This window comes from Oncorhynchus gorbuscha, unplaced genomic scaffold (assembly GCF_021184085.1).
Source record: "Oncorhynchus gorbuscha isolate QuinsamMale2020 ecotype Even-year unplaced genomic scaffold, OgorEven_v1.0 Un_scaffold_987, whole genome shotgun sequence".
NCBI classification, from domain to species: Eukaryota; Metazoa; Chordata; class Actinopteri; order Salmoniformes; family Salmonidae; genus Oncorhynchus; species Oncorhynchus gorbuscha.
In genome coordinates, this window is record NW_025745909.1 from 45001 (window position 1) to 58121 (window position 13121).

The 13121-nt window shown below is 48.3% G+C and overlaps 1 pseudogene; it reads right to left on the bottom strand.

Moving 5' to 3' along the window:
* The window catches only part of LOC124020926, a 77914-nt pseudogene that overhangs the window by 27334 nt on the left and 37459 nt on the right, over nucleotides 1–13121 (bottom strand).

Below are 13121 nucleotides of genomic sequence, written 5' to 3' on the forward strand. Positions count from 1 at the left end.
CTTACCTGGACCTGTGACTGGGGGGGCTCCAAGCCTTACCTGGACCTGTGACTGGGGGGGGCTCCAAGCCTTACCTGGACCTGTGACTGGGGGGGGCTCCAAGCCTTACCTGGACCTGCATGTAGAGATGGGCCTCCTGCCGCTCCTTCCTCTTCTGAGCCTCAACCCTCTTCTCCTCCTGAAGCCTCTCCACCAGCTGCTGGGGGATGTCCACGTCGTTTACAGCTAGCAGCACCTCACCTGGGGGGAGATGGGTAAACACAGGGTTACCTAACAACACCTCACCTGGGGGGAGATGGGTAAACACAGGGTTATCACATCATGTGCTACAAAAGGTAGTATAAGGCTTCATAGCATTGGCTTAGTGAGTGATCAGGCTTCAATAGGGACTTAGTGAGTCGTAAAGCGCCACAAGGTGACTTAGTGAGTCGTAAAGCGCCACAAGGTGACTTACTGAGTCGTAAAGCGCCACAAGGTGACTTACTGAGTCGTAAAGCGCCACAAGGTGACTTACTGAGTCGTAAAGCGCCACAAGGTGACTTACTGAGTCGTAAAGCGCCACAAGGTGACTTACTGAGTCGTAAAGCGCCACAAGGTGACTTACTGAGTCGTAAAGCGCCACAAGGTGACTTACTGAGTCGTAAAGCGCCACAAGGTGACTTACTGAGTCGTAAAGCGCCACAAGGTGACTTACTGAGTCGTAAAGCGCCACAAGGTGACTTACTGAGTCGTAAAGCGCCACAAGGTGACTTACTGAGTCGTAAAGCGCCACAAGGTGACTTACTGAGTTTGGACTCGCGGATGTACACCAGCATGTAAGCGTTGGTGCAGTGACGTACTGACAGGTCATCGTCATGGCCACCGTAGTTGTGTTCAATGGCTTCCTCCTTGGTGCACCGTGACACCACGTCATCATCAAACTTACACCACTGGAGAGGAAGGGGAGAGGGAGAGAGACAGAGCGAGAGAGACAGAGAGACCGAGACAGAGAGACAGAGAGACAGAGAGAGACAGAGCGAGAGAGACAGAGAGACCGAGACAGAGAGACAGAGAGACAAGAGTGACTTACTGAGAGAGAGAGAGACAGGAGACTTACTGAGACAGAGAGACAAGGTGACTTACTGAGTCGTAAAGCAACACAAGGTGACTTACTGAGAGAGAGAGACAAGGTGACTTACGAGAGAGAGAGACAGAGAGACAGAGATGTAGAGAGACAGACAGATGAGAGAGAGAGACAGAGAGAGAGACAGAGAGACCGAGAGACAGAGACAGAGAGAGAGACAGAGAGAGAGAGAGAGACCGAGAGAGAGAGACCGAGAGAGAGACAGAGAGATGGAGAGTTGTGTTCAATGGAGAGAGACTTGGAGAGAGACGTGAGACGAGATCATCAAACTTACCCACTGGAGACCGAGAGAGAGGAGAGAGAGACCGAGAGAGAGAGAGACAGAGAGAGAGAGAGAGAGAGAGAGAGAGAGACAGAGACAGAGAGAGAGAGAGACCGAGAGAGAGAGAGACCGAGAGAGAGAGAGACCGAGAGAGAGAGAGACAGAGAGAGAGAGAGACAGAGAGAGAGAGAGACAGAGCGAGAGAGACAGAGAGAGACAGAGAGACAGAGAGAGAGAGACAGAGAGAGAGAGAGAGAGAGAGACAGAGAGAGAGAGAGACCGAGAGAGAGAGACAGAGAGAGAGACCGAGAGAGAGAGAGAGACAGAGAGACAGAGACCGAGAGAGAGAGAGACCGAGAGAGAGAGAGACCGAGAGAGAGAGAGACCGAGAGAGAGAGAGACCGAGAGAGAGAGAGACCGAGAGAGAGAGAGACCGAGAGAGAGAGAGACCGAGAGAGAGAGAGACCGAGAGAGAGAGAGAGAGAGAGAGAGAGAGACAGAGAGACAGAGAGAGAGAGAGAGAGAGAGAGAGAGAGAGAGACAGAGAGAGAGAGAGAGAGAGAGACAGAGAGAGACAGAGAGAGAGCAGATGTACCTTATTAAGAAAACAGTTTATGTACAGTCATTGTATCATTTCTCAGGACACGTGAGCAGAATGTTGGCTGCACATTATGACATCATCTCTCAGGACACGCGAGCAGAATGTTGGCTGTCCATTATGACATCATCTCTCAGGACACGTGAACAGAATGTTGGCTGCACATTATGACATCATCTCTCAGGACACGCGAGCAGAATGTTGGCTGCACATTATGACATCATTTCCCCTTACTGTGTTAATAACATGATAAAACACCTTTCAGGTTGACAAAACAACAGTAGTTCTTAAGCCCCATGAACCAATATACTCCTGCTAAATGATTGGTGGGTTGGGGGGGGACTCACGATGGGCTCCTTGACGCTGACTTTCCCGTCTCCTTTGGGGTTGAGGTAGACGACATAGTGTCCTCCGTGGTTGTCTCCACTGTGGACCAGCACGGCATGCAGGATGTAGTTGGCCGGGTCCTTAGAGTCAGTCTTCTGGAGAAACTCATCCAGGGGAAGCTGCTCCGGAAACTCAAACCTGGGAGGGGGAGGAGAGACAGAGGAGAGACAGAGAGAGGAGGGAGAGGAGAGAGAGACAGAGAGAGAGGAGAGAGAGACGGAGAGAGGGGGAGGAGAGACAGAGAGAGGAGGGAGAGGAGAGAAAGACAGAGAGAGGAGGGGGGAGAGACAGAGACACAGACAGAGGGGGCGAGAGAGAGGAAGAAAAGGTATTTTTGTGATTAGTATTTTGGTCTCCATGTTCCTCCTGTGTTGTAGCTTCCATTTAGGACATCAGACAGGAATGTGCTGTGTTACCCCAGTGGGGCTTTGACCTACACTGGGGGGGTTAAGTTACCATGACCTACACTGGGGTGGGGGTGGGGGGTTAAGTTACCATGACCTGCACTGGTTTGACAAAACATTATGAACACCTGCTCTTTCCATGACACAGACTGACCAGGTGAATCCAGGTGAAAGATATGATCCCTTATTGATGTCACTTGTTAAATCCACTTCAATCAGTGTCGATGAAGGGGAGGAGACCTGGTTAAAGGTGAAGGGGTGGAGACCAGGTTAAAGGTGAAGGGGAGGAGACCTGGTTAAAGGTGAAGGGGTGGAGACCAGGTTAAAGGTGAAGGGGAGGAGACCAGGTTAAAGGTGAAGGGGAGGAGACCTGGTTAAAGGTGAAGGGGAGGAGACCTGGTTAAAGGTGAAGGGGAGGAGACCTGGTTAAAGGTGAAGGGGAGGAGACCTGGTTAAAGATAAAGATGGTTAAAGATGAAGGGGAGGAGACCTGGTTAAAGATGAAGGGGAGGAGACCTGGTTAAAGATGAAGGGGAGGAGACCTGGTTAAAGATGAAGGGGAGGAGACCTGGTTAAAGATGAAGGGGAGGAGACCTGGTTAAAGATGAAGGGGAGGAGACCTGGTTAAAGATGAAGGGGAGGAGACCTGGTTAAAGATGAAGGGGAGTAAATAGGGTAAATAATGATTTTAAAACCTTGAGACATGGATTGTGTCTGTGTTGCCATTCAGAGGGTGAATGAGCAAGATAAAATATTAGTGACTTTGAACGGGGTATGGTAGTAGGTGCCAGGCACACCGTTTTGTGTCAAGAACTGCAACGCTGCTGGGTGTTTTTCACTCTCAACAGTTTCCTGTGTGTATCAAGAATGGTCCACCACCCAAAAGACATCCAGCCAACTGGACACAACTGTGGGAAGTATTGGAGTCAACATGGGCCACATCCCTGTGGGCCAGCATCCCTGTGGAACAACACCTTATAGAGTCAACATGGGCCAGCATCCCTGTGGAACGCTTTCAACACCTTGTAGAGTCAACATGGGCCAGCATCCCTTGTAGAGTCAACATGGGCCAGCATCCCGCTTTCAACACCTTGTAGAGTCAACATGGGCCAGCATCCCTGTGGAACGCTTTCAACACCTTGTAGAGTCAACATGGGCCAGCATCCCTGTGGAACGCTTTCAACACCTTGTAGAGTCCAAACCCAACGAATTGATGCTGTTCTGAATATTAGGAAGTTTTTTTTTTTTCCCCCTTTATTTAACCAGACAAGTCAGTTAAGAACAAATTCTTATTTTCAATGACGGCCTGGGAACAGTGGGTTAACTGCCTGTTCAGGGGCAGAACGACAGATTTGTACCTTGTCAGCTCGGGGGTTTGAACTCGCAACCTTCCTGTTACTAGTCCAACGCTCTAACCACTAGGCTACCCTGCCACCTCTACACTCTAACCACTAGGCTACCCTGCCGCCTCTACACTCTAACCACTAGGCTACCCTGCACCCTTAACGTTTGGTATAGTCAGTTTACCTGTGGAATCAACGTGTTTTAGACAGGTGTGTGTGTGTAGGTGTGTGTGTAGGTGTAGGTGTGTGTGTGTGTAGGTGTGTGAAGGTGTAGGTGTAGGTGTGTGTGTGTGTGTGTAGGTGTGTGTAGGTGTGTGTAGGTGTGTGTGTAGGTGTGTGTAGGTGTAGGTGTAGGTGTGTGTGTAGGTGTGTGTGTGTAGGTGTAGGTGTAGGTGTACCCTGTGTGTGTAGGTGTAACCAGGTAGGTGTGTAGGTCTGTAGGTAACCAGGTGTGTAGTGTGTAGGTGTAGGTGTGTGTAGGTGTGTACACTGTAGGTGTGTAGTGTGTAGGTGTGTGTTTGTAGGTGTTTGTGTGTGTAGTTTGTGTGTGGAATCAACGTGTGTTTAGACAGGTGTGTGTGTAGGTGTGTGTGTGTGTGTGTAGTGTGTGTGTGTGTGTAGGTGTGTGTGTGTGTAGGTGTGTGTGTGTGTGTAGGTGTGTGTGTGTGTGTGTGTAGGTGTGTGGTGTGTGTGTGTAGGTGTGTAGGTAGGTGTGTGTGTGTGTGTGTGTGTAGGTGTGTGTGTGTGTGTAGGTGTGTGTGTGTAGGTGTAGGTGTGTGTGTGTGTGTGTGTGTGTGTGTAGGTGTGTGTGTGTGTGTGTGTGTGTGTGTGTGTGTGTGTGTGTGTAGGTGTGTAGGTGTAGGTGTGTGTGTGTGTAGGTGTGTGTGTGTGTGTGTGTAGGTGTGTGTGTGTAGGTGTGTGTGTGTGTGTAGGTGTGTGTGTGTGTGTGTGTGTAGGTGTGTGTGTGTGTGTAGGTGTGTGTGTAGGTGTGTGTGTGTGTGTGTGTGTGTGTAGGTGTGTAGGTGTGTGTAGGTGTGTAGGTGTGTGTAGGTGTGTGTAGTGTGTGTGTGTGTAGTGTGTGTGTAGGTGTGTGTGTGGTGTGTGTAGTGTGTAGGTGTGTGTGTGTGTAGGTGTGTGTGTGTGTGTAGGTGTGTGTGTGTGTGTAGGTGTGTGTGTGTGTGTGTGTGTGTGTGTGTGTGTAGGTGTGTGTGTGTGTGTGTGTGTGTGTGTGTGTGTGTGTGTGTGTGTGTGTGTGTGTGTGTAGGTGTGTGTGTGTGTGTAGGTGTGTGTGTGTGTGTGTGTGTGTGTGTGTAGGTGTGTGTGTGTGTGTGTAGGTGTGTGGTGTGTGTGTGTGTGTGTGTGTGGTGTGTAGGTGTGTGTAGGTGTAGGTGTGTGTGTGTGTAGTGTGTGTAGGTGTGTGTAGTGTGTGTGTGTGTGTGTGTGTGTAGGTGTGTGTGTGTGTGTGTGTGTGTGTGTGTGTGTAGGTGTGTGTGTGTGTAGGTGTGTGTGTGTGTGTGTGTGTGTGTGTGTGTGTGTGTGTGTGTGTGTGTGTGTGTGTGTGTGTGTGTGTGTGTAGGTGTGTGTGTGTGTAGGTGTGTGTGTGTAGGTGTGTAGGTGTGTGTGTAGGTGTGTGTGTGTGTGTGTGTGTGTGGTGTGTGTGTGTGTGTAGGTGTGTGTGTGTGTGTGTGTGTGTGTGTAGGTGTGTAGGTGTGTGTGTAGGTGTGTGTGTGTGTGTGTAGGTGTAGGTGTGTAGGTGTGTGTGTGTGTGTGTAGGTGTGTGTGTAGGTGTGTGTGTGTAGGTGTGTGTGTGTAGGTGTGTGTAGGTGTAGGTGTGTGTGTGTGTGTGTGTAGGTGTGTGTGTGTAGGTGTGTGTGTGTGTGTGTGTGTGTGTGTGGTGTGTGTGTGGTGTGTGTGTAGTGTGTGTGTGTGTGTAGGTGTGTGTAGGTGTGTGTGTGTGTGTGTAGGTGTGTGTGTGTGTAGGTGTGTGTGTGTGTGTGTGTAGGTGTGTGTGTGTGTGTGTAGGTGTGTGTGTGTGTGTGTAGGTGTGTGTGTGTGTAGGTGTGTGTGTGTGTGTAGGTGTGTGTGTGTGTGTGTGTGTGTGTGTGTGTAGGTGTGTGTGGTGTGTGTGTGTGTAGGTGTGTAGGTGTGTGTGTGTGTAGTGTGTGTGTGTGTGTAGTGTGTGTAGGTGTGTGTGTGTGTAGGTGTGTGTGTGTGTGTGTGTGTGTGTGTGTGTGTGTGTGTGTGTGTAGGTGTGTGTGTGTGTAGGGTGTGTGTGTGTGTAGGTGTGTAGTGTGTGTGTAGGTGTGTGTGTGTGTGGTGTGTGTGTGTGTAGGTGTGTGTGTGTGTAGGTGTGTGTGTGTGTAGGTGTGTGTGTGGTGTGTAGGTGTGTGTGTGTGTAGGTGTGTGTGTGTGTAGGTGTGTGTGTGTGTAGGTGTGTGTGTGTGTAGGTGTGTGTGTGTGTAGGTGTGTGTGTGTGTAGGTGTGTGTGTGTAGGTGTGTGTGTGTGTAGGTGTGTGTGTGTGTAGTGTGTGTGTGTGTGTGTGTGTGTAGGTGTGTGTGTGTAGGTGTGTGTGTGTAGGTGTGTGTGTGTAGGTGTGTGTGTGTAGGTGTGTGTGTGTAGGTGTGTGTGTGTAGGTGGTGTGTGTGTGTAGGTGTGTGTGTGTAGGTGTGTGTGTGTAGGTGTGTGTGTGTAGGTGTGTGTGTGTAGGTGTGTGTGTGTGTAGGTGTGTGTGTGTAGGTGTGTGTGTGTAGGTGTGTGTTACCGGTCGTTGATCTTGATGTTTTGGTCGGTCTGAGGGTCGTACATGAACCTCATCAGCTGCAGGTGCAGTATGGGAGGGAAAGTCAGGAACTTCACACCCTTCTCCGCTTCCTGAAAACACACACATGACCGGTAAGTCTACTGACTCATCATCCGTGTGTCCTACCTCCAGTAGATTATACAGGACCAGAGACCCCCCAGGTCTGAATCTAGACAGAGAGTATGTGTAGATTATACAGGACCAGAGACCCCCCAGGTCTGACTCTAGACCCCCCCCCCCAGGTCTGACTCTAGACCCCCCAGGTCTGACTCTAGACAGAGAGTATGTGTAGATTATAAAGGACCCAGAGACCCCCAGGTCTGACTCTAGACCACCCAGGTCTGACTCTACACAGAGAGTATGTGTAGATTATACAGGACCAGAGACCCCCAGGTCTGACTCTAGACCCCCCCAGGTCTGACTCTAGACCCCCCAGGTCTGACTCTAGACCCCCAGGTCTGACTCTAGACCCCCAGGTCTGACTCTAGACCCCCCAGGTCTGAATCTAGACCCCCAGGTCTGAATCTAGACCCCCAGGTCTGAATCTAGACCCCCAGGTCTGAATCTAGACCCCCAGGTCTGACTCTAGACAGAGAGTATGTGTAGATTATAAAGGACCCAGAGACCCCCCAGGTCTAACTCTAGGCAGAGAGTATGTGTAGATTATAAAGGACCCAGAGACCCCCCAGGTCTGAAACTAGACCCCCCAGGTCTGAATCTACACAGAGAGTATGTGTAGATTATACAGGACCCAGAGGCCCCCAGGTCTGACTCTAGACAGATAGTATGTGTAGATTATAAAGGACCCAGAGACCCCCCAGGTCTGAATCTAGACAGAGAGTATGTGTAGATTATAAAGGACCTAGAGACCCCCCAGGTCTGACTCTAGGCAGAGAGTATGTGTAGATTATAAAGGACCCAGAGACCCCCCAGGTCTGACTCTAGGCAGAGAGTATGTGTAGATTATAAAGGACCTAGAGATGTTCAACTAACTGACCCTTCTCTGGTCTAAAGAATTGATTTTGACCCAACAAATCCGCCCTAAGAATGTTTCAAATCCCGTGGCGGCCCTCGAACCAAACATGATTGGCCAGCTGTTCTACAGCCTCACCTATAGGCCATGTTCCTAAAGCACACTTACACCCATCATCAACTATATAACCTCATTATGAACATGTTATGTAGTCTTGAGTGTTTATAAAACATCTATAAATCCTGTACACACCCTTTATAAAGCCTGAATAAGACCATCCGTAGTCATAAAGCACCTTAACCATACATAAGGCCTTTATAAAGCCTCATCCGTAGTCATAAAGCATCTTAACCATACATAAGGCCTTTATAAGGCATTCATAAAGCCTCACCTGTAGTCATAAAGCATCTTAACCATACATAAGGCCTTTATAAAGCCTGAATAAGGCCTCACCTGTAGACCGTGTTCTCCTGCGTCGTATTTGTTATCTCCGTCAAGCTGCTCCACGGCGACATAGTCCTTAAATGACTCAAAGACTAGAGAGAGAGAGAGCAAACAGTTAGCCACACACACACACACACACACACACACACACACACACACACACACACACACACACACACACACACACACACACACACACACACACACACACACACACACACACACACACACACACACACACACACCTTAAAGGACTCAAAGACTAGAGAGAGAGCAAACAGTTAGCCCCACACACACGCAACTTGTGGTTAGAGTGTCTGCCATGAGATTGAAAGGTTGGGAGTTCCATCCCCGTACGAGTCATACCAAAAGACAGTAGAAATGTGATTTGAAGCACTCAGCATTAAGGACACAGGGAGTAAAGGCCGCCTGCATGTGGAACTCAGATAAACCCTTAACCCTAGAACAGCCTGGCCTTTCAGCCTATCAGAACACGCTAGAGAACGTTGCCGGGTATCCCCTTTAGCATAAGCATCAGATGCATATCAACCTGCAAGGTGGCTAACATGCCTGATAAAGTGAATAAACGAGTGTAAATTATTATTGGCATTAAATAATATTCATGGAAATATATCAATTAAAAAATATATACATATAGTAATTTGTTTAGAGAGTCAAGGATCTGTTTTGTTTAATTCTAATTCCTAGCAGGCTAGTCTTCTTTGTGTGTTCACTGTTCCTAGCAGGCTAGTCTTCTTTGTGTGTCCACTGTTCCTAGCAGGCTAGTCTTCTTTGTGTGTTGACTGTAAATAGCAGGGTAGTCTTGTTCACTGTTCCTAGCAGGCTAGTCTTGTTTGTTCACTGTTCCTAGCAGGCTAGTCTTGTTCACTGTTCCTAGCAGGCTAGTCTTGTTCACTGTTCCTAGCAGGCTAGTCTTGTTCGCTGTTCCTAGCAGGCTAGTCTTGTTCACTGTTCCTAGCAGGCTAGTCTTGTTCACTGTTCCTAGCAGGCTAGTCTTGTTCACTGTTCCTAGCAGGCTAGTCTTGTTCACTGTTCCTAGCAGGCTAGTCTTGTTCACTGTTCCTAGCAGGCTAGTCTTGTTCACTGTTCCTAGCAGGGTAGTCTTGTTCACTGTTCCTAACAGGCTAGTCTTGTTCACTGTTCCTAACAGGCTAGTCTTCTTTGTGTGTTCACTGTTCCTAGCAGGCTAGTCTTCTTTGTGTGTTCACTGTTCCTAGCAGGCTAGTCTTGTTCACTGTTCCTAGCAGGCTAGTCTTCTTTGTGTGTTGACTGTAAATAGCAGGGTAGTCTTGTTCACTGTTCCTAGCAGGCTAGTCTTGTTTGTTCACTGTTCCTAGCAGGCTAGTCTTGTTTGTTCACTGTTCCTAGCAGGCTAGTCTTGTTTGTTCACTGTTCCTAGCAGGCTAGTCTTGTTTGTTCACTGTTCCTAGCAGGCTAGTCTTGTTTGTTCACTGTTCCTAGCAGGCTAGTCTTGTTTGTTCACTGTTCCTAGCAGGCTAGTCTTGTTTGTTCACTGTTCCTAGCAGGCTAGTCTTGTTTGTTCACTGTTCCTAGCAGGCTAGTCTTGTTTGTTCACTGTTCCTAGCAGGCTAGTCTTGTTTGTTCACTGTTCCTAGCAGGCTAGTCTTGTTCACTGTTCCTAGCAGGCTTCTTGTTCACTGTTCCTAGCAGGCTAGTCTTGTTCACTGTTCCTAGCAGGCTAGTCTTGTTCACTGTTCCTAGCAGGCTAGTCTTGTTCACTGTTCCTAGCAGGCTAGTCTTGTTCACTGTTCCTAGCAGGCTAGTCTTGTTCACTGTTCCTAGCAGGCTAGTCTTGTTCACTGTTCCTAGCAGGCTAGTCTTGTTCACTGTTCCTAGCAGGCTAGTCTTGTTCACTGTTCCTAGCAGGCTAGTCTTCTTTGTGTGTTCACTGTTCAGGCTGCCTTCCAGCTAGGCTAGTCTTCTTGTTGTTCACTGTTCCTAGCAGGCTAGTCTTCTTGTTCACTGTTCCTAGCAGGCTAGTCTTGTTCACTGTTCCTAGCAGGCTAGTATTGTTCACTGTTCCTAGCAGGCTAGTATTGTTCACTGTTCCTAGCAGGCAGTCTTGTTCACTGTTCCTAGCAGGCTAGTCTTCTTTGTGTGTCACTGTTCCTAGCAGGCTAGTCTTCTTTGTTGTCCACTGTTCCTAGCAGGCTAGTCTTCTTTGTGTGTCACTGTTCCTAGCAGGCTAGGTCCAGTTCCTAGCAGGCTAGTCTTCTTTGTGTGTTCACTGTTCCTAGCAGGCTAGTCTTCTTTGTGTGTTCACTGTTCCTAGCAGGCTAGTCTTGTTCACTGTTTAGCAGGCTAGTCTTCTTTGTGTGTTGACTGTAAATAGCAGGGTAGTCTTGTTCACTGTTCCTAGCAGGCTAGTCTTGTTTGTTCACTGTTCCTAGCAGGCTAGTCTTGTTTGTTCACTGTTCCTAGCAGGCTAGTCTTGTTTGTTCACTGTTCCTAGCAGGCTAGTCTTGTTTGTTCACTGTTCCTAGCAGGCTAGTCTTGTTTGTTCACTGTTCCTAGCAGGCTAGTCTTGTTTGTTCACTGTTCCTAGCAGGCTAGTCTTGTTTGTTCACTGTTCCTAGCAGGCTAGTCTTGTTTGTTCACTGTTCCTAGCAGGCTAGTCTTGTTCACTGTTCCTAGCAGGCTAGGCTTGTTCACTGTTCCTAGCAGGCTAGTCTTCTTTGTGTGTTCACTGTTCCTAGCAGGCTAGTCTTCTTTGTGTGTTCACTGTTCCTAGCAGGCTAGTCTTCTTTGTGTGTTCACTGTTCCTAGCAGGCTAGTCTTGTTCACTGTTCCTAGCAGGCTAGTATTGTTCACTGTTCCTAGCAGGCTAGTATTGTTCACTGTTCCTAGCAGGCTAGTCTTGTTCACTGTTCCTAGCAGGCTAGTCTTGTCCACTGTTCCTAGCAGGCTAGTCTTCTTTGTGTGTCCACTGTTCCTAGCAGGCTAGTCTTCTTTGTGTGTCCACTGTTCCTAGCAGGCTAGTCTTCTTTGTGTGTCCACTGTTCCTAGCAGGCTAGTCTTCTTTGTGTGTCCACTGTTCCTAGCAGGCTAGTCTTCTTTGTGTGTTCACTGTTCCTAGCAGGCTAGTCTTCTTTGTGTGTCCACTGTTCCTAGCAGGCTAGTCTTCTTTGTGTGTCCACTGTTCCTAGCAGGCTAGTCTTCTTTGTGTGTCCACTGTTCCTAGCAGGCTAGTCTTCTTTGTGTGTTCACTGTTCCTAGCAGGCTAGTCTTCTTTGTGTGTTCACTGTTCCTAGCAGGCTAGTCTTGTTTGTGTGTTCACTGTTCCTAGCAGGCTAGTCTTCTTTGTGTTCACTGTTCCTAGCAGGCTAGTCTTCTTTGTGTGTTCACTGTTCCTAGCAGGCTAGTCTTCTTTGTGTGTCCACTGTTCCTAGCAGGCTAGTCTTCTTTGTGTGTTCACTGTTCCTAGCAGGCTAGTCTTCTTTGTGTGTTCACTGTTCCTAGCAGGCTAGTCTTGTTTGTGTGTTCACTGTTCCTAACAGGCTAGTCTTGTTTGTGTGTTCACTGTTCCTAACAGGCTAGTCTTGTTCACTGTTCCTAACAGGCTAGTCTTCTTTGTGTGTTCACTGTTCCTAGCAGGCTAGTCTTGTTCACTGTTCCTAGCAGGCTAGTCTTGTTCACTGTTCCTAGCAGGCTAGTCTTGTTCACTGTTCCTAGCAGGCTAGTCTTGTTCACTGTTCCTAACAGGCTAGTCTTCTTTGTGTGTTCACTGTTCCTAGCAGGCTAGTCTTCTTTGTGTGTTCACTGTTCCTAGCAGGCTAGTCTTGTTCACTGTTCCTAGCAGGCTAGTCTTCTTTGTTTGTAGTCTTGTTCACTATTCCTAGCAGGCTAGTCTTGTTTGTTCACTGTTCCTAGCAGGCTAGTCTTGTTTGTTCACTGTTCCTAGCAGGCTAGTCTTGTTTGTGTGTTCACTGTTCCTAACAGGCTAGTCTTGTTTGTGTGTTCACTGTTCCTAACAGGCTAGTCTTGTTCACTGTTCCTAACAGGCTAGTCTTCTTTGTGTGTTCACTGTTCCTAGCAGGCTAGTCTTGTTCACTGTTCCTAGCAGGCTAGTCTTGTTCACTGTTCCTAGCAGGCTAGTCTTGTTCACTGTTCCTAGCAGGCTAGTCTTGTTCACTGTTCCTAACAGGCTAGTCTTCTTTGTGTGTTCACTGTTCCTAGCAGGCTAGTCTTCTTTGTGTGTTCACTGTTCCTAGCAGGCTAGTCTTATTCACTGTTCCTAGCAGGCTAGTCTTCTTTGTGTGTTGACTGTAAATAGCAGGGTAGTCTTGTTCACTATTCCTAGCAGGCTAGTCTTGTTTGTTCACTGTTCCTAGCAGGCTAGTCTTGTTTGTTCACTGTTCCTAGCAGGCTAGTCTTGTTTGTTCACTGTTCCTAGCAGGCTAGTCTTGTTTGTTCACTGTTCCTAGCAGGCTAGTCTTGTTTGTTCACTGTTCCTAGCAGGCTAGTCTTGTTTGTTCACTGTTCCTAGCAGGCTAGTCTTGTTTGTTCACTGTTCCTAGCAGGCTAGTCTTGTTTGTTCACTGTTCCTAGCAGGCTAGGCTTGTTCACTGTTCCTAGCAGGCTAGGCTTGTTCACTGTTCCTAGCAGGCTAGGCTTGTTCACTGTTCCTAGCAGGCTAGTCTTGTTCACTGTTCCTAGCAGGCTAGTCTTGTTCACTGTTCCTAGCAGGCTAGTCTTGTTCACTGTTTAGCAGGCTGTCTTGTTCACTGTTCCTAGCAGGCTAGTC